A 21799-nucleotide genomic window follows, 5' to 3' on the forward strand; every position below is an offset into this window, starting at 1 on the left:
TTCTGTTGTGCTGAAGCAAAGCAAGAATTTCATTGTCCTATCTGGGACACATGACGAAAAACTCTCTTGAACTTGAACTTGTTATATATCACCAACCAGCCTCTGTCCCAGCCCCACCTCCTTGGACTATTTATGTTGTCAATCTTTCCTCTCTCCTCCCAGTTCTGAACCTAAACCAGACCTGTGGAGGGTTTATCTTAAAGAATCAAATGAAGACAGAACAATTCATAGTTACAGGAGCAGAATTAGGCCATTCGGCCCATCGTTTACTCTGCCATTCAATCATGGCTGATCTAACTTTCCCTCTCAACCCCATTCTCCTGCATTCTCCCCATAACCCCCGACTCCCACACTAATCAGTCAGTCTACACCTTAATACTGTCCATTGACTTGGCCTCCACAGCCATCAGTGGCAATGAATTCCACAGATTCACTACTCATTGACCGAAGAAATTCCTCCTCATCTCCTTTCTAAAGGTATGTCCTTTTAATCTGAGGCTATGATATCTGGTCCTAGACTCTCCCAACTAGTGGAAAAATAAAACATGTTGTTAACAGGTGCTGAGAACATAAGGTGCAAAATTGGAAATAAGACAGACATCCTGGAGTGTTGTAAGACTGAAGGAGATGGCAAAGAGCAAGTGGTGGGGGAATTAGGAGGTTAAATCTGAGGTAGTGACTTACGCAAGACCAGTGTGAGTTGACAAGCTGGATCAAGAGAGTCTGTGTCCCAGATGGAACAATGAAATTCTTACTTGCAGCAGCTCAACAGAATATGTAAGAAGGAACTGCAGATGCTGGTTTAAACAGAAGATAGACACAAAAAGCTGGAGTAACTCAGCGGGACAGGCAGCATCTCTGGAGAGAAGCAATGGGTGACGTCTGAAGAAGGGTCTTGACCCGAAACGTCACCCATTCCTTCTCTCCAGAGATGCTGCCTGTCCCGCTGAGTTACTCCACCACTTTGTGTCTATCTTCAGAATATGTGAACATAGCACACGGTAAACAATATAATAAATGAGAAAAAAAAGTTAAATGTGTGTATCCATACTCATATATATATATATATATATGTGTATATTATATTATATATGTGTATATTATATATGTGTATATTATATTATATATATATAATAATATATATAATTTATAATATTTATATATTAATATTATTCTATTCTATATATTGTCTATCTATTATCCTGTGTAATATATATAATATTGTTTTTTATATCTATTATAACTACAAATATACATCATATATTACATCATATATATACTACAATAGATACATACATATATATACACATATATATACATACATATATATACATACTAACATACAAGATACATACAATCATACATACATACATACATAACATAATATACTACATATATATACATATATATACATACTATACAACATATATACATATATAACTATAATATATACATACATATTATAGACATATCAGACATATCGAGACATACAGATATATACATACATATATATATACATACATATATATACTATATATATATATGTATATCAATATATATATATATATAGTATATATAATATATCTTCTATATCTATGTGTAATATTACTGTGTCTATCTCTATGTGTTTCTATCTCTATATCTCTCTCTCTCTCTACTGTTGTGGTGTGTGTGTGGTGGTTTAATCCTCTCTAACCTACTCATCATACTATATTATTCTATCTATATATATATCTCTTCTATTCTCATATCAACACACACGCATACATATACACACACACCCACATATATATATATATACACACCACACACATATATACTACCACCCTAGATATACACACCACACACATAATACACCACACACACACTATAGATATACCACACACACATATATATATAGACACCACACACACACTATGACATATAAATCACACACCACACATGATATATACACAACACACACACACCCACACAACACACATATATATATACTGACCAAGTGCAGACCCGTTGGGTCTGTTCCCCCAACGTGCGGTTGTGCGAGGGGAGGCGGCATGCAGCGTCACACACACTAACTATCCCCATCCCCCTCCGCACTCACGCTAATTACCCCCCTTGATATTATATTAATATTATTAATTTGCTCCTTTTACCCCATAATCACCCTATCTACTGACACATAGCCCCAAACTTGCAGTCACATCTAGAAAGGGGGGGGGTAGAGAGTGAGGGCAGAGAGAGAAGGGGCAGAGACAGAGAGACACAGAGAGAGGGGCAAGAGGGATGGGGGGGAGGAGGGGGGGGGAGGGAGGAGGGGGGAGGAGGGAGGAGGGAGGAGGGAGGAGGGAGGAGGGAGGAGGGAGGAGGGAGGAGGGAGGAGGGAGGAGGGAGGAGGGAGGAGGGAGGAGGGAGGAGGGAGGAGGAGGAGGGAGATGGGAGGAGGGAGGAAGAGAGAGAAAACAACCATTTGCAGGCAGTGCTTTTTTACCTCAAACTAACCATATTTTCATTTTCAAACCAAATTAAGGGTACTCACAGTGCTGTAGACATTTGTTCCGTGTCATTCAGAGCTCTGATTGAGGCACACCACTTGCAGAGACTGATTGAGGCACACCACTTCCTGGTTTTATAGTCGCTCCCCCTCCCTCCAGCAGGGGCAGCAGAGAAAATGGGGAATTTTGTAAAAACATTAATATCTCTGCCATATTTCATCGGCAGGAAAAATCCTCGGCACACATGTGGCGGAGGGGGGCTCTGAGCGAGGTGGCCAAAAATGACGGCCGTAGGTGGCGGCGTTCTCTCGGAAATTGCAGCACAGATCGCCAAAACCGGTCAAGATCAGAGTTTTAGGAAGATAGATAGATAGATAGATAGATAGATAGATAGATAGATAGATAGATAGATAGATAGATAGATAGATAGATAGATAGATAGATAGATAGATAGATAGATAGATAGATAGATAGATAGATAGATAGATAGATAGATAGATAGATAGATAGATAGATAGATAGATAGATAGATAGATAGATAGATAGATAGATAGATAGATAGATAGATAGATAGATAGATAGATAGATAGATAGATAGATAGATAGATAGATAGATAGATAGATAGATTGAAATGTTATTCTGATTCAGCTTAAGACAATTGCCAGGAATTCTGATGCATTCCCGACCCGAAAAGTCACCTATCCATGTTCTCCAGAGCTGGACACAAAATGCTGGAGTAACTCAGATACTGCATGACCCACTGAGTGATTCCCACACTTTGTGTCCTTTTGTGTAAACCAGCATCTGCAGTTCCTTCTTTCTATGTACTGATGCAGTTTGTGACAAGGTGACAGATTTTTGAACGGGAACACAGGTTAGTGGCCTGGTCCTTCCAATATTTAGTTGGAGGAAGTTTAAAATGTTTATCACGGAATATTTTACATTTGCCGACTTGCATGGGGATGGCCTCGGTTTAATGTTGTAACCAACGCGGGTCACCTCGCAGATGGGGCTCGTCAGGCTGGGAAGGCGGTCCATCTAGGAGAGGGAAAACTCTGATTTAAAACCTCCACTGCCTTGTGGCCATATCCAGTCATGGAAAAGGCTCCAGGAGTAAACCTCAAGGAAATCCGGAGTCAGAGCCCCTAAGGCAGTTCGTCGTTGTCTACAACCTCGCTCTGGCAGCTCCTGCGATGGCGCTGGTGCCAAACTGTAACGGCCCTGCTGTTCCTTTGGATCGATCAGCGACATGGAGAGGGGGGACGTGCTGCATGGGCAACAGCCTGTCCTCCATATGACATCGATCGCCCAGGCTTGCATCCGACCAGGAAGCATCACCCATGGACAGTCATGACCGAGGAGGGCCTACACCTCCGACAGTTTAGCAAGAGTGTTTTATTGTCATATGTCCATATGGCATATGTTATATGCAACAGCGAAGTCAGGGGATATGGGGAGAAGGCAGGAACGGGGTACTGATTGGGGATGATCAGCCATGATCACATTGAATGGCGGTGCTGTCTCGAAGGGCCAAATGGCCTACTCCTGCACCTATTGTCTATTGTCCCAGATAGAACAATGAAATTCTTACTTGCTGCAGCACAACAGAATATGTAAACATAGTACACTGTAGACAATATTATAAAGAAGGGGAAAAAAGTTCAGTGTGTGTAATATGGACACATATACTGTGCACCCGGGAACCAGCCAAGTGGCTTTTTTAATTTCACTTTAAAATTTAATTTAAATTTAAAGTTTGCGTGTACCTTGTTGTGTGTTGTGACTGATGGCAGAACAATTTCCCTCCGGGGATGAATAAAGTTCTGTCGTATCGTATTTGTGCTCCGAAGCCTAAAGCCTAGACTTGTTAAGGCAGTGCAGGGGAATTTCAGTGAGTGAGTGAGGGAGAGGAGAATGTCTTCTCGCTGTGCCTGTACTGTGTGTCTGTGCAACCGAGTGTGAATGACAGGCTGTGTGTGTGGCTACGCTCGGTGTGTTGGGTTGCTGGAGTGGCCACAGCAATGCTGTGTGTGTGTGCGCTGGTGAGCTTGTGTTGTAGTGAGCGCCGTGCTCAGTGTGTGGGGCTGTGCTGAGTCCTGGTGCCGCTTGGAGCTGCTGTGAGAGGGAGCGAGGACTCTTATTGTGACACGGCGGCTCCCCTCAGCCCCTTCCTCGCTCATCCATACTCGCTGCCGTTTGACAACAACAGACTAAGCAGCGGCGCCGAGCAGCGGGAGAGAGAGAGAGAGTGAGAGGGAGTGAGTGAGAGAGTGAGGGAGTGAGAGGAGGGGGTGATCTAGGGCTGCCCTCGGAGGTTCGGGTTAAGGATTGTCCCTGTGGTGGGGGGCGGCGGGAGGAGCAGGGACGCCGCCGCCGCCGCCGCTGCCGAGTTGTGGCCGAGCCCGGGGCCCCGGTCATGGGCCACGGGAGGAGGAGGAGGCCGAGGCCGCGCACAGCGAGCAACATGAGGCGGCTCGCCAGCGGCGCCCCAGGTACGTGCGTGTGGCTTGTGTAGTGGGGGGGGGACAGGTGAGGACGGGCGGGCGGGCCCTTTGATCGCGGCGCGGGCGGGCGGCAACATTGTATCGCCTGGGTCGGCGGCAACATTGTATCGGTGGGGACGGGCGAGCGGGCGGCAACGCTGAGCCGCCGGGGTCGGCAACATTGTATCGGCGCGGGGTCGGCAACATTGTATCGGCGCGGGGTCGGCAACATTGTATCGGCGCCGACGGACGGACGGGCGGCCCGTTACTTTGTTGCCGTCTTGTTTAACCCTTTGTCTCTCGCCTGCCTCGGCCGGGCTGGATGGATGGATGAGAGGAGCCCCGTGTGTGTGTGTGAGCGGGTTGTGCCGCCGCCAGTGACCACCCCCATCCCCGCCCGCCCGCTCACCTCACGGCCTGCGGGACCTACTGCTCATTTAATTAGCTATTGAAGGCAACAAAGAGGAAAAAATAGACATATATAGATAGAGAGAGATATGTACTGCTCTGTGTAAATGCGAGCCGGGCCCGGCCGAGCATCATCGGTTCCCGGTCTGGGGAGAGTTAGCGGCGGATAGGTGGGGGGAGGGGGGAGAGGGGGAGTGATTGACGTGGGATCGGGCCAATAGGCGGCGGGTGAATGCAGTCGGGCCGCGGGGGTGGCCAATGGGCGGTGGGAAGGGGCGGGAGTTGTGGGTGGAAGGGGGGGGGGGGGGTGGTGGGAGTTGTAGTCCGGCCGCGGCCGGCGACCCGTCTGTCGGGGGGGTCCGTCCACTCTTCCCCCCCTCCCCTCGGTGGAGAGATGAGGGATGGAGTGGTGGAGGATGAGGAGAAGGGGGAGGGGTGGTGTAAATTCTCTCCCCCCCTTCCCCAGCCACTGGAGGAGTGGAGGTTGTGAGATGTGAGTGTAGTGAGGGCTCCCTCCCTCTCCATGCTGCGCCTCTCCTCACACAATCCATCCATGTGGTGAGTGAGGTGCAACCTCCTCAGCTGGGCAGGTAGACTACAACTCAATTGGACACAACACGATCCCAGTACAAGTGTAGGGATACTGATTAGAGAAGAGGTGTATAGTCAGGAACTGCAGATGCCGGTTCAAACCGAGGATAGACACAAAAAGTTGGAGTAATTCAGCGGGACAGGCAGACAATAGGTGCAGGAGGAGGCCATTCAGCCCTTCGAGCCAGCACCGCCATTCAACATGATCATGGCTGATCATCCCTAATCAGTACCCCGTTCCTGCCGTCTCCCCATATGCCCTGACTCCATTATCTAACGTAACTTTTTTCCCCTGTTGCCAGTTAGGCAACCATGACAACATTTTAGGTTGCCAAATGACAGTTTAGGTGGTCATTTGAGACGGTTTGCATGACGCGTGCGATAATGTGCTCGGACGAAGTGCGTAGTTACCAGTCGGAATTATGCTCAATAACAGCAGTGTTTATACATTGTCACCAACCCCCCACCCACACCCATTTCAGGGCACCATACATGTTTGGGACACAGCAATATCATGTAAATGAAAGTAGCCATGTTTAGTATTTTGTTGCATATCCTTTGCATGCAAAGACTGCTTCAAGTCTGCGATTCATGGACATCACCAGTTGCCGAGTGTCTTCTCTGATGATGCTCTGCCAGGCCTGTATTGCAGCCATCTTTAGCTTATGTTTGTTTTGGGGGCTAGTCCCCTTCAGTTTTCTCTTCGGCATATAAAAGGCATGCTCAATTGGGTTCAGATCGGGTGATTGACGGCCACTCAAGAATTGACCATTTTTTAGCTTTGAAAAACTCCTTTGTTGCTTTAGCAGTATGTTTGGGATCATTGTCTTGCTGTAGAATTAACTGCCGGCCAATGAGTTTTTAGGTATTTGTTTGAACTTGAGCAGATAGGATGTGTCTATACACTTCAGAATTCATTATGCTACTACCATCAGCAGTTGTATCATCAATGAAGATTAGTGAGCCAGTACCTTCAGCAGCCATACATGCCCAGGCCATAACACCCCCACTACCGTGTTTCACAGATGAGGTGGTATGCTTTGGATCTTGAGCAGTTCCTTCTCTCCTCCATACTTTGCTCTTGCCATCACTCTGATACAAGTTAATCTTCGTCTCATCTGTCCACAAGACCTTTTTCCGGAACTGTGGTTGCTCTTTAAGTACTTCTTGGCAAACTGTAACCCGGCCATCCTATTTTTGTGGCTAACCAGTGGTTTGCATCTTGCAGTGTAGCCTCTGTATTTCTGTTCATGAAATCTTCTGCGGACAGTGGTCATTGACAAATCCACACCTGACTCCTGAAGAGTGTTTCTGATCTGTCAGACAGGTGTTTGGAGAGTTTTTGTTATTATAGAGAGAATTCCTTCGTATCAGCTGTGCAGATCTTCCTTGGCCTGCCAGTCCTTTTGCAATTATTAAACTCACCAGTGCTCTCTTTCTTCTCAATGATGTTCCAAACAGTTGATTTTGGTAAGCCTACGGGTTGGCTGATGTCTCCAACAGTTTTATTCTTGTTTCTCAGTCTCATAATGGCTTATTAGACTTTCATTGACACAACTTTGGTCCTCATGTCGATAAACAGCAATAAAAGTTTCCAAAGGTGATGGAAAGACTAGGTGCTGAGAGCTCTCTTGTACCTGCATTAAGGAGGCAATTGAACACACCTGAGCAATTACAAACATTATGGTGCCCTGAAATGGGGGGACTATGTATAAACACTGCTGTAATTTGTACATGGTGAAACCAAAATGTATAAAAATACCCTTTAATAAAATCTGACAATGTGCACTTTCACCACATGTGATTTTTTTTTTTCTGTTACAAATCTCATTGTGCAGTACAGAAGCAAATAAATAAATGATGGGTCTTTGTACCAAACATTATGGAGGGCACTGTACCATATTGCAATAGTTATACTTATTATGACCTTATACCAGTTAATAATGTGGTTTCAACTGGAGTTGGGATGCAGCCCACAGCTTTTAACAAAAAATTGGATGCAGTATAGGAGGGCTTCTGTACTGTTGAATAATTTGGGCTCTTTACTGTACTGAACTGTTCCAGCACTGGCTGTGTGATGTGGTTGGCAAACACAGCAAGTTCTGCCAATGTGAGCAGGAAGTGGCAAATGGACATGGCTTTACCCACTGGTATATCTACATGGCACATGGAGTTCAATGTGGCGAAGTGTGATGTTAGCGTCTTTATACACAAGAAAGACAAACGTTAATAGTTTTTATAGAATGAAAAACTAGAAGGTGCAGAGGAGTAAACATTCCAAACTGATCTGAGGTTTCAGAATGCCAAGTGTTGAAGCCGCTCACAGACTTGGTCAGACCCCCATTTGGAGTATGCCTGCTCAACATTCAAGGGGTTACGGGGAGAAGGCAGGAGAATGGGGTTGACGGGGAAAGATGGATCAGCCATGATTCAATGGGATAGTAGACTCGGAGGGCCGAGTGGCTTAGTTCTGCTCCCAGAGCTTATGAACATTGGCCACCACAACCACAAGATATACAGTGCAGAGTTACTAAAGTTGTAATATAAAGTTTAAAGGATAAACTTATCAGGATAGTTTTTGTGAGCATTACATTTAAACTTTATTCTACATCTTTGCTTTGTAGAAATGCTGGACATTGTATTTTCTCAAGTTCAGATATTTGATTGGGGAGGCGGGGGCAATTTTACTGCAATGTTGAAAATAATCAAAGCATTTGATGGGGTAAACACAGCAATTATTTTCTCTGGTGGTGGAATCCGTAATTAATTACATCAGGGGCACAGAAGCCTACTACAGGTGCTGGAATCTGGAGCAGAAAACAAACTGCTGGAGGAACACAGCAGGCCAGAGACTATTTGAAAATGAAACTGGGAAGCATTTTTTTTCCACAAAAGCAATTCTGGAATTATGTCTTCCAGAAGACTAGATGTCTGGCCCCAAAGCCCCGAATTCTCTCCCTAGTCTTTCGTGCTCTTTGCTTCCCCCCCCCTCTACTCCTTTCTTCTCTCCCCCCACCTCGTCTCTCCCTCTGATGTGTTCTATTAAAAAGCCCATTCATTAACTAGGTGGTCACAAAATGCTGGAGTAACTCAGCGGGTCAGGCCTTTTCTCCACAGATGCTGCCTGACCCGCTGAGTTACTCCGGTATTTTATATCTATCTTCGGTGTAAACCAGCATCTGAAGTTCCTCCCTACACCATTCATTGAGTAAGTGTTCCTTCTGTTCTAACATCTACTTGTAGATCCAGTGCCATGTTCTCTGGGGTAGTGTTCCGACAAAGAGGCCTGGGGATATTTTTACCACGTTGAAGGCTATATGTAAATACAATTTCTATTGATCGGAACCACGTTGCAATGCCGTGTTGTTAGTTTGGAGATAGTTGTCACTTGCTGATAGAAATCTAAGCAAAGACAATCAAAAGTTTTTGGGACTTTATGGAATTAAAATGAACATTTGGAAGTGTGTTCCATTGTTGTTGGTGTGATTATGCAGTTATTCTGCCCACAATATTTCAACCGTGCCGCAGTTTGCGAACTGTTGCTTCATTTGTGATCGCGATATAATCTCTAACTTGTGGGGAGAAACGGCACAGTTTCACCACCCTGCTCTGCCCATGTGTGAGTGATATTTATTTTCTGCTCTGCAGATGTTGCGAACATGCTGTAATGTTAGTTTCATGGCAATGATTCCTCCCTGGGGTGTCCTCCTCCCGTCCCATCCCACATCCCCCTGGGTACAGTCCCTGACTGCCTTCCAATGTCGGAGCCAACAGGATGTACTTCACATTGACAAGTTCTAACAGCATAATTAAGCCATTCGGCCCCTCAATTCTACTCCACTATCCAAGCATGGCTAGACACAAAATGCTGGAGTCACTCAGCGGGACAGGCAGCATCTCTGGAGAGAAGGAATGGGTGACGTTTTGTGGTCGAGACCCTTCTCGTCCTTCTTCGTCTGAAGGGTCGTGACCCGAAACGTCACCCATTCTTTCCCTCCAGAGAAGCTGCCAGTCCCGCTGAGTTACTCCAGCTTTTTCAAGTCAAGTCACTTTTATTAATACAACACATTTAAAAAACAACTCTCGTTGACCAAAGTGCTTTACATTGGTGGAGGTACTGACGTTATACAACAGTGGTTCATAGATTTTGTGTCTATCTTCGGTTTAAACCAGCATCTGCAGTTCCTTCCTACACACTCAATCTATCTTTTCCTCTCAACCCCACTCTCCCGCCTTCTCATAACCCCTGATGTTATTCCACTGTGGGAGGTAGACAAAAATGCTGGAGAAACTCAGCGGGTGAGGCAGCATCTATGGAGCAAAGGAATAGGTGACGTTTCGGGTTAAGTTCAAGAGAGTTTATTGTCATGTGTCCCTGATAGGACAATGAAATTCTTGCTTTGCTTCACCACAACAGAACATAGTAGGCATTGACTACAAAACAGATCAGTGTGTCCATATACCATTAGATTGGGACGACAGATGGCACAATGGGCTAAGTGTTCGGCTGGCAACCGGAAGGTAGCCGGTTCGAATCCCGCTTGGAGTGCATACTGTCGTTGTGTCCTTGGGCAAGACACTTCACCCACCTTTGCCTGTGTGTGAATGTGTGTGAGTGATTGGTGGTGGTCGGAGGGGCCGTAGGCGCAGATTGGCAGCCACGCTTCCGTCAGTCTGCCCCAGGGCAGCTGTGGCTACAGAAGTAGCTTACCACCACCGATTGTGACTGAGGAGTGAATGAATAATGCGATGTAAAGCGCCTTGAGTATTAGAAAGGCGCTATATAAATCCCATCCATTATTAGATAAATATATATTTATTATATTAAGGGTCGAGACCCTTCTTCAGACTGAAGGTGTAATTTGCACACATGTGCCTGGAATAGACTTCTCTGAATTGGACCAATATTCTTGCCCTAGATTCGAGAATTAAGACATTTGGTAGGAACAAGGACCAGCCATTTGGCCCAGTCATTGCCCAAGTATCTAGAGGCGAGTGCCCACATGGTAATCAGTTACATTATCCCCAGCTGACTTTCCCAGACTGGAAATTGTACCTTTCCAACTCTGTCAGTAAGGATGTTTGATGTCAGTAAGAAATGAATAAAGCCAAAACTATAGGTGTGTTTAAGAAGGAACTGCAGATGCTGGAAAATCGAAGGTAGACAAAAGTGCTGGAGAAACTCAGCGGGTGCAGCGGCATCTATGGAGCGAAGGAAATAGGCAACGTTTCGGCACGAAACGTTGCCTATTTCCTTCGCTCCATAGATGCTGCTGCACCCGCTGAGTTTCTCCAGCACTTTTGTCTACCTATAGGTATGTTTAATGTTTAATTAAGGGCGGCACGGTGGAGCAGTGGTAGAGTTGCTGCCTCACAGTGCCCGAGACCCGGGATCGATCCAGACTAAGGATGCTCTCTATAAGGAGTTTGCATGTACTCCATGTGACCTGTGTGGGTTTTCTCCAGGAGCTCCGGTCTCCACTCACACTCCAAAGACGTACAGGTTTGCAGGTTAGTTGTCCCTAGTGCGTGTAGGATTGTGTTATACCCCTGTCCCACTTAGGAAACCTGAACGGAAACCTCTGGAGACTTTGCGCCCCACTCAAGGTTTCCGTGCGGTTCCCGGAGGTTGCAGGTGGTTGCCGGAGGTTGCAGGTAGTGGAAGCAGGTAGGGAGACTGACAAAAACCTCCAGGAACCGCACGGAAACCTTGGGTGGAGCACAAAGTTTTCAGAGGTTTACGTTCAGGTTTTCTAAGTGGGACAGGGGCATTAGTGTGCAGGGACCGCTGGCCGGCATGGACTTGGTTGGCCGAGTGGCCTGGTTCCATGCTGAATCTCTAAACTAAACCAGAGCCAACGCTAAGGCTCTGTGGGGGAGGACCACAGTCTAGGGTCCTTCCGCTGCTGGACATGGGGGGCAGGATGTGGTGGGGAAGCCCCTGAAAATAAGGGAAGAGATTCCACGCCAGTGGGCCACATGAGTGGCAAGGATGGGCCGTTAATTTGTGTAAACAGTGTTGAATGTATATATTGCCTCCGAGAATGTTGGGTGGAGTCTTGTAAGGATTATGATTGTATTGGATATATTTATTTCTCGAATAAAGTATATGTGGAAATAATTTTTTTTTAAATCTCTAAACTAAACTAGACTAAGTGAAGTGTGAATCTTAATGATCCTGCGTTATGCTATTTTGCAATCACAGGGGTGATTAGTTATGAGATTCAGGTACAAGTTGTTGGGGCACTTTGGCAGTTAGCCAGAGTCTACTGTCCATTGCTCATTAATGAGAGGTCATGAAACAATATCAGGGCAAGTGTGTCAGTCAATGCTGCAAAGTATGAATGAGAAAACCTCATGTACTCTCTCTGATTTGAGTAAGAAAGGGGAGTTCTGACCAAAGATCCTATAGTGGAGCAAGATAGACCACTCCTGCTAAATGCAATGGGTTGACGTGTAGTACGCAACGGAGCGGAACGTGGGCCTTTTTTTCATCCATTTCTGTAACCCGACCCGACCCGACCCGACTCGCAGTGTAATCAGCGTTGCGGGGGAACAGTTTGTGTTAATAAATTATAATTCTGAAAATGAGGAGAAGATTTTTACCAAATAACTTTTATTTTTACGAAGATGTTTCCGTATCCGGCTTCCGTCCCCGCACTAGTGTCTTTGCTCCGCTACGGGATCTTTGGTGCGGAGACGGAAGCCGGTTACGGAAATGGGGCTGGAAATTACCCATGAATTTGCCCATGACCGTACTACGTCTTTTTCGTCGATTGGACCATCTTGCTCGCTAGAGGGTCTGTGGTTCTGACTCCATTGCATCTTTTTCATTCATTGGGGTGTGATTTGTGGAAAAGACTTGAGTTTGACCAATATTTTTGCCCCAGATTCCAGGCTGAATACGATACGATAGAACTTTATTTATCCCAGGAGAGAAGTTGATCTGTCAATGATCATGAAAACACAAAATACATGTAATTAAAGTGACGAGTGGATAGGATTGGGGGTGTGCAAAGATTAGGTGGGGGGGTCAGTCTACCCCACGACAGAAGGGGGAGGAGTTGTACTACATGTAGAACCAAGGAACTGGAGATGCTGTTGTACAAAATAAAACGTAGAATTGTGGAGTAACTCAGTGTTCAGGCAGCATCACTGGAGAACTTGGATAGGTGATGTTTCGGGTCAGGACCCTTCTTCAGGCTGCCTGCGATGGTGGATGGGAAAGCTAGAGGGGAAGAGCAGGAGACAGCGCGGCAGGCAATAGGTGAACACAGAACAGGGTTTTTTTTGTTGGATATGCAGGTTTGGAGATTTAGACTTGGAGGGGGGCCTAACATCGCCCGGCGCGGCCTAAAATGGCCGTGGGACTTACCATCGCCCACCTGGGGCTTCAACATCGGGAGAGAAATGGTGCAGGGGAGAAAAAAGACTTTGCCTTCCATCACAGTGAGGAGGAGACTCACTGTGATGGATGTTTTTGTAAATTGAATTGTGTGTATGTCTTGTAGGAAATTGTCTTTGTTTGTATGGTTGTGGAAACGGAGTTTCATTTGAGCCTCACTGAGGTTCAAATACATGTAATAAATATTGTATTGAGATACAGTGTGGAAACAGGCCTTTCAGCCCATTGAGCGCACACAGACCAGCAGCCACCCCTACACTAGTTCCATCCTGCACCCTGAGAACAATTTACAGAAGCCAATTAATCTATAAACCTGCACGTCTTTGTAAGGTAGGAGGAAGCTGGAGCACCCGGAGAAAATCCACACGGCCACTGGGAGTACAACAAACTCTGTATAACCAGCACCCAGAGTCAGGATCGAACCCCGGACTCTGACACTGTGAGGCAGCAACTCTACCGCTGCGCCACCGTGCCTTCATTTGTCACCACTTGCACAGTACATTACATCCCTTAAATACCTTCAGCCTTGAACCTCGCCTGCTTCATGCCGCGTGTGAAAACCTACCTCACCTGTACTAAAATACCAGGCACCAAGGGTTAAATATGTATGAGGGTATCGCTGCGATAAGCCCCGGGATATTTCAACATTAAAAATTTTAAAGAAGTCAAAATGCTGGAACGTCTCAGCTGGTCAGGCAGTGGGTATCAAGAGAGAAACCACAAATGCCCCTCTGTACATGTATTGATTGAGATATTGATTATTTCTTAGATGTTCTGGTGTTTTATTCTGGATTTCTAACATCTGCATTTCTTTCTTTTTGTCTCTGTAAATTGTGGTTGGTTTTGTTGCCAGTATTTGTGTCCCGTAATCGGGATGCAGTTCTGGATACGGAGCTGAGTACCTTCATCAGTTCTAGGAGCAGATTTAGACCATTCGGCCCATCGGGCTGGGCTTGCACACTCTGGAGTTTAGAAGGATGAGAGGGTATCTCATTGAAACATATAAGATTGTTAAGGGTTTGGACACGCTAGAGGCAGGAAACATGTTCCTGATGTTGGGGTAGTTCAGAACCATGGGCCACAGTTAAAAAATAAGGAGTAAGCCATTTAGAACGGAGTTGAGGAAACATTTTATCTTACAGAGAGTTGTGAGGTTGTGGAATTTTCTGCCTCCAAGGGCGGTGGAGGCCGGTTCTCTGGATACTTTCAAGAGAGAGCTAGACGGGGCTCTTCAAGATAGCGGAGTCAGGGGATATGGGGAGAAGGCAGGAACGGGGTACTGATTGTGGATGATCAGCCATGATCACATTGAATGGCGGTGCTGGCTCGAAGGGCCGAATGGCCTACTCCTGCATCTATTGTCTATCGAGTCTACTCCGCCATTCAACCATGGCTGATCTATTTTTCCCTCTCAACCCCAGTCTCCTGCCTTCTCCCCATAACCTTTGATGCCCTTACTAATCGAGAACCTGTCAATCTTTGCTTTAAAAATACCCAATGACTTGGCCTCCACAGCTGACTGTGGCAATGAATTCTTCAGATTCACCACCCTCTGGCTAAAGAAATTCCTCCTCATCTCCTTTCTAAAGGTACGTCCTTTTATTCTGAGGCTGAGCCCTCTGGTCCTGGACTCTCCCACTAGTGGAAACATCCTCTCCTTGTCCACTCTATCTCAGCCATTCATTATTCATAGAAACATAGAAAATAGGTGCAGGAGGAGGCCATTCGGCCCTTCGAGCCAGCTCCGCCAATCATTGTGATCATGGCTGATCGTCCCCTATCAATAACCCGTGTCTACCTTCTCCCCATATCCCTTGATTCCACTAGCCCCTAGAGCTCTATCTAACTCTCTTAAATACATCCAGTGATTTGGCCTCCACTGCCCTCTGTGACAGGGAATTCCATAAATTCACAACTCTCTGGGTGAAAAGTTTTTTCTCACCTCAGTCTTAAATGGCCTCCCCTTTATTCTAAGACTGTGGCCCCTGGTTCTGGACTCGCCCAACATTGGGAACATTTTTCCTGCATCTAGCTTGTCCAGTCCTTTTATAATTTTATATGTTTCTATAAGATATCCCCTCATCCTTCTAAACTCCAGTGAATACAAGCCTCAGTGGGCTCACTGAAAGCTACTATTCAGCAGGTTTCACTGAGATGCCCTCTCATCCTTCTAAATTCCAGCGAGCGCAGACCCAGAGCCATCAAATGCTCATCATGCAGTTGAAAATTGATGATCATTTAGGGTTAAACCTCCTCTGGACCCTCTCCAACGTCAGCACATCCTTCCTCTAATATGTGGTCCAAAAATGCTCGCAATATCCTCTACCTGAGTGGAGGTGGATAAGTGGAGAAATCCTAATGTTTACAACAATTTGACTGAGAAAAACTTCTTAACTTAGTAATAAATGGTCATCTCCTCATTGCAAGACTGGTGTCTTTCTGGACTCTTCATCAAAGAGAATCTTCTGCCGTGCCAATTCCATTTGGAATCTTGTTGGTAACAGTGAGATTGCGAGTCAGTTTTTTAAAATTGCGACACGTACTGGCCACATCCCGCATCAGTAAGTCTATTCTTAAAACTTTACTTTAGGCTTTAGAGATACAGCACGGAAACAGGAGCTGCAGCCCGCCTAGTCCGCTCCGACCAGCGATCACCCCCGTACACTGGCACTATCCTGCACACACTAGGGACAATTTTAGAACCAATTAACCTACATACCTACATGCCTTTGGAGTCGAGGTCAGGTCAGGTTGGTTTGCCAGGTGAGGAGGGGGCTGTGGACCCCCAGCAAGACCAAAAACAAGAACTGTCAAAGGGCGGATGAGCTCCTAGCGAGCCAACGGCCATCCACACTTCAGGGGAAGTTGCGATCACTGTCGTACACAGCATTGTAAGGAATGATGATAAAGCGCGCGCACACGCACACACACGCACACGCACACACACACACACACACACTCATGATTTGGAGTGCGGGAGGAAACCGGAGCATCCGGAAAAAATACCCTGCGCGGTCACGGGGAGAATGAACAGACAGCGCCCGTAGTCAGGATTGAACCTGGTTCCCTATCGCTGTAAGGCTGTGACTACCACTGCGCCACCGTGCCACCCCACCAATTCTTTCTTGACCAATACGATAGATACTCAATGTGGTGTCAACACATGAAGCTGCACAATCTGAGCAAGACTTTGGTGTGTGTGTGTGTGTCCTCCAAATCTCTTGCGCTAACACCTGTCCGATTGCTTGCTGTCCTTCATGTTTTCCTGCTGCATCCCGTGGACTCGATCATCACCCCAACGCCACTGCACCTAAATGTTGGCTCGCTCTTCACCATTTAGAAAGGTACAGTTTTGGTCTCCTAATCTGAAGAAGGACATTCTTGCCATAGAGGGAGTACAGAGAAGGTTCACCAGACTGATTCTTGGGATGTCAGGGCTTTCATATGAAGAAAGACTGGATAGGCTCGGCTTGTACTCGCTAGAATTTAGAAGATTGAGGGGGGATCTTATAGAAACATACAAAATTCTTTAGGGGTTGGAGAGGCTAGATGCAGGAAGATTGTTCCCGATGTTGGGGAAGTCCAGAACAAGGGGTCTCAGTTTAAGGATAAGGGGGAAGTCTTTTAGGACCGAGATGAGAATTTTTTATTTTCACACAGAGAGTGGTGAATCTGTGGAATTCTCTGCCACAGAAAGTAGTTGCGGCCAGTTCATTGGCTATATTTAAGAGGGAGTTAGTTGTGGCCCTTGTGGCTAAGGGGATCAGGGGGTATGGAGAGAAGGCAGGTACGGGATACTGAGTTGGATGAGCAGCCATGATCATATTGAACGGCGGTGCAGGCTCGAAGGGCCGAATGGCCTACTCCTGCACCTATTTTTCTATGTTTCTATGTATCCTGCTTACCAAAGCACATGGCCTCGCGTTCTCCCATGTGGATGTCCAACTGGCATCTTCCAGTACGTTCACTTCAACTAGTCAGTCCTTTTGTTTTTAATTCGAGGGTAGGTGGGAAAGTTCGTTTTCTCATCTACATGTTCTCAGCAAAGTGGATTGTGTCTCTTTCATACATTGTAATCGGAGAGTCCACCCCCATTGGAACCACTGTCCAAACTGAAAGAGATACTTTAACTCTCTCTGTCTCCTTTCTGTCCTTTAATAAACACTCTGTTCTTGTTAATATGTTACTGTAATAAGACGTATCAATTTTTTGCAACGACTGTTTAAGAACTCTTGAAAATCTTCGTTATGTTGCTTTTACAGTTTACCCTTGTCCGCCCTCTTGCCACCCAAATCGTGAAAAAAAGATTACATTTGTGAAACATGATTTTTCCGTCTGAAAATCATGATAACTATGCCTCATAATGATCTGCTAAGTGCCTTGTTGCCACTTCCTTAATGATGGATTCTAGCATTTTTCCAGGCTAATAGGTCTACCGATTCCTATTTTGTGTCGCTTCTTTCTTAAGTGGCCGTGTTACATTTGCAACGTTTCCAATCTGTTGGCACTTCCCCAGAATATCAGAAGTTTTGGGAAGATCGTCACCAACGCATGCACTATCCCTAAAGCCGCCTCTTTGAGACCATTGGGGTAGAAGTTGTCAGTTCCAAGGGGTTTGCTGGGATGATGTTCGCAGAGATGCCGACTGCCAGCATGACTGAGGGTTGTTGAAAACTCGGTACGCCCATCCAGGCTGTGACAAAGACACTTGCTTTTAAGATCTGAACATGTTTAGCACGGTGGCGCAGCTGTAGAGGTGCTGCATTACAGTGCCAGAGTCCCGGGTTCGATCCTGACTACGGGTGCTGTCTGTGTGGAGTTTGTACGCTCTCCCCGTGACCTGCGTGGGTTTTCTCTGGTTTCCTCCCACACTCTAGAGACATGCAGGTTAATTGGCTCGGTGACATTACAAATCGTCCCTTGTGTGTGTAGGTTTGTGTTAAATGTGCGGTGGTCAGTGGTCAGTGGGGACTCGGTTGGCCGAAGGATCTCGGTCCTCCGAAACTAAACCAAGGAACCTCGAGCATCCGATGGTCAGAGACGGTATCTTTTGCTTAGAGTTTAGAAGGATGAGAGGATATCTCATTGAAACGTATAAGATTGTTAAGGGCTTGGACATGCTAGAGGCAGGAAACATGTTCCCGATGTTGGGGGAGTCCAGGACCAGGGGCCACAGTTTAAGAATAAGGAGTAAGCCATTTAGAACGGAGACGAGGAAACACCTTTTCTCACAGAGAGTGGTGAGTCTGTGGAATTCTCTGCCTCAGAGGGCGGTGGAGGCGGGTTCTCTGAATACTTTCAAGAGAGAGCTAGATAGGGCTCTTAAAAATAGCGGAGTCAAGGGATATGGGGAGAAGGCAGGAACGGGGTACTAATTGGGGATGATCAGCCATGATCACATTGAATAGTGGTGCTGCCTCGAAGGGCCGAATGGCCTACTCCTGCACCTATTGTCTATTGCTCGGCATCCTCAGCTAGTCGCTCTCGCATCGAGGCGTTTCCATCAGGGGCCTTGCAGGAGACCGGAGCACCCGGAGAAAACCCACGCAGGTCATGGGGGAGAATGTACAAACTCCGTACAGACAGCACCCGTAGTCAGGATCGAACCCGGGTCTCTGGTGCTGTGAGGCAGCAACTCTAGCCACTTGCTCGAATGCAGCCTCAAAGATCAAGGAACGACGGACACACCACTGAACCTCCATCTCCTCCGTGAATGAGTAACCTCATCCAATCCCACCAGGGAACGGCCACCCCCCCCCCCCCCCCCCCCCCCCCCGACAACATTCTGTATCCTTAATTTTTTCCAGTGCGTTCTCTTTGGTGATATTAATGTTGCTCACTGTCACTTTACTCTTTGCCTCTACATATTTGCTGCATTTATCATGGCCACAAGGATGAAGGCAGATACACAATATCTATTTACTACCTACATTCGCCATTTTACTCTCCACAATTTCATCTGTCTTTGTCTGTGAAGGACCCCTAGGTATTTTAACATTCGCTTCCTTTTTGCATGGCTGTCCCAATCATTCTTTTATATTTTGTACTCGTGTCCTCCTATAATCTGTCATTATCTTATTTTTCCTTGATCATTGATGCCACCAGTGTTCTGCTTCATTCCTTCTTTTTTGGCGAAATGTTATTAAGTCAGCTATTTTAATTTAATATTGTGTTTGACCTCCTTAATTATCCACTTATCTTATGGATATTTTTTGTTTCTCGTGATTTTTTTTGGGGGGGGGGAGGGAAAGGGAGAATTTTACAACATTTCTTTGAGTGCTTGCTCCTATTTGTTCCTGCGATATCTGTCTGTTTTCCCTGTGTTGTACGTAAAATGCCAGAAGATTATCTGACTCATAGCTATCGGGCGAGTGTTTGACGTCGGGACACACAGAGCCTGGTGACCCCTCCCCCATAATGAGTGCTGCCGTGACGTGGGTGACCTTTGCGGAGGGTCATTTCGTTCGGAGTGCCAGACAATCTTCAGCCCTCATTACATCAGTGATAAGCAGAACGCAATGAGTAAATTACTGATGTTGGAGGGTTTTTTTCTCTTGCCCCAATGCCATGAACTAGGAAAGTAGAATATTAACCAGCGATCTCGTTTAAAAAAAAAAAAAAACACGTGTGGGTTTCTAATTGAGACACAAGGAATTGCAGATGCTGGAATCTTGGGCAAAACACAAAGTGTCGGAGTAACTCGGTGGGTCAGGCAGTATCTATAGTGGGAACGTTTCAGGCTGGGACCCTTCTTCATTTTTATGACACCATCAATAATCTTAGACAGCCTATATATATTGTAGCCATTTACTTATAAAGCATAAGGTGTCAATGTAGGGCAAATCTGCAGCTAATTCCTGCACAGCAAGATCCCACATATTTGTTGTACATGATCCGGCAATCTGTTAGAAATGCTAGCCAGGGATGATTATTACTTGGGTTACCAGCAAGGAACCCATTGCTCTTGCATGGAGCACCCTACATGGTGGAGGGAAACCGATAGATGAGCCTTGTATAAGTGGAATCTGTGGAATTCTCTGCTAAAGAAGGTAGTTGAGGCCAGTTCATTGGCTATATTTAAGAGGGAGTTAGATGTGGCCCTTGTGGCTAAAGGGATCAGGGGGTATGGAGAGAAGGCAGGGATGGGATACTGAGTTGGATGATCAGCCATGATCATATCGAATGGCGGTGCAGGCTCGAAGGGCCGAATGGCCTACTCCTGTACCTATTTTCTATGTTTCTATGTAAGACTGTCAGCAGGGAATTGGATTGAGTTTTTAAGAAGGAACTGCAGATGCTGGAAAATCGAAGGTAGACAAAAGCGCTGGAGAAACTCAGCGGGTGCAGCAGCATCTATGGAGCGAAGGAAATAGGCAACGTTTCGGGCCAAAACCCTTCTTCAGACTGATGTAGGGTGGGGGGTGGGGGGGGGGGGGGCTGCGCGGGGAGAAGAAAGGAAAAGGGGAAAGGAGGAGCCCGAGGGCTGAGGGAGAGCTGAGAAGGGGAGGAGACAGCAAGGGCTACCGGAAATTGGAGAATTCATTGTTTATGCCGCTAGGGTGCAGACTGCCCAAGCGGAATATGAGGTGCTGCTCCTCCAATATCCGGTGGTGCTCACTCTGGCCATGAATTGCATTGGGTTTGGCTGTGATGTTCCTGTGGTTAAATTATCTGGTGGCAATTGCTGTTCAAAGATTAGTTTAGTTTAGAGATGCAGCACTGAACATACCTTTCGGACCACCGAGTCCCTGCCGCCCAGCGATCACCCCCCCCACCCCCCGTACACCAGCACCATCCTACACACTAAGAACAATTTAGAATTTTTACCGCAGCCAATGAACCGACAAATCTGCACGTCTTTGGAAAGTGGGAGGAAACCGGAGATCCCGGAGAAAACCCACACCGGTCACGGGGAGAACGTGCAAACTCCGTACAGAGAGCCCGTAATCATGATCGAACCCGGGTCTCTGGCGCTGTAAGGCAGCAACTCTACCGCTGCGCCACCGTGCCTTGCCATCCTTGCACAGAGCAGAAGCACGAGGTTCATTCACTGGAGCTGAATACGAGGAGACAGATGTTCCTTTGTTAGTGGTGATCTGCTGGTGGGCAGGTATCCTGGCTGGTTGCACCATGGACTTGGATGGCAATTCCAAGGCAGAGAAACAAGAGGCTGCAGAGATTGGTGGGTCCATCACTGGCACAGCAATCCTCACTGTGGAAAGCACCTCCATGAGACTTTGCCTCAATAAGTTTTTTTTAGTTCTTATCAAATTTGTGCAATCTATATTTGATTTATGATGTTTGTACGTTGTCTGAATGTGGTGCTGGTGTCAGTAAGATTGTCGCTGTACCACACCTGTGCTTTTGACAATAAACTTGACTTGATTGGAACATGACAGGTGGCGGTGGGAGGTCAGGA

The 21799-nt window shown here is 46.4% G+C and overlaps 1 protein-coding gene across 2 annotated transcripts in view; it reads left to right on the forward strand.

The window, feature by feature from the left end:
* Positions 1 to 4499: 4499 nt before the first annotated feature.
* Positions 4500 to 21799, forward strand: part of bcl9l (BCL9 like) — a 132501-nt gene continuing 115201 nt past the window's right edge. For both annotated transcript variants that reach the window (XM_033049752.1, XM_033049754.1), the window contains exon 1: positions 4500 to 4985. The gene's annotated coding sequence lies outside the window, so the exon portion shown is untranslated. The remainder of the gene's footprint in view (positions 4986 to 21799) is intronic.

Source organism: Amblyraja radiata, chromosome 33, assembly GCF_010909765.2.
Source record: "Amblyraja radiata isolate CabotCenter1 chromosome 33, sAmbRad1.1.pri, whole genome shotgun sequence".
Taxonomy (NCBI): domain Eukaryota; kingdom Metazoa; phylum Chordata; class Chondrichthyes; order Rajiformes; family Rajidae; genus Amblyraja; species Amblyraja radiata.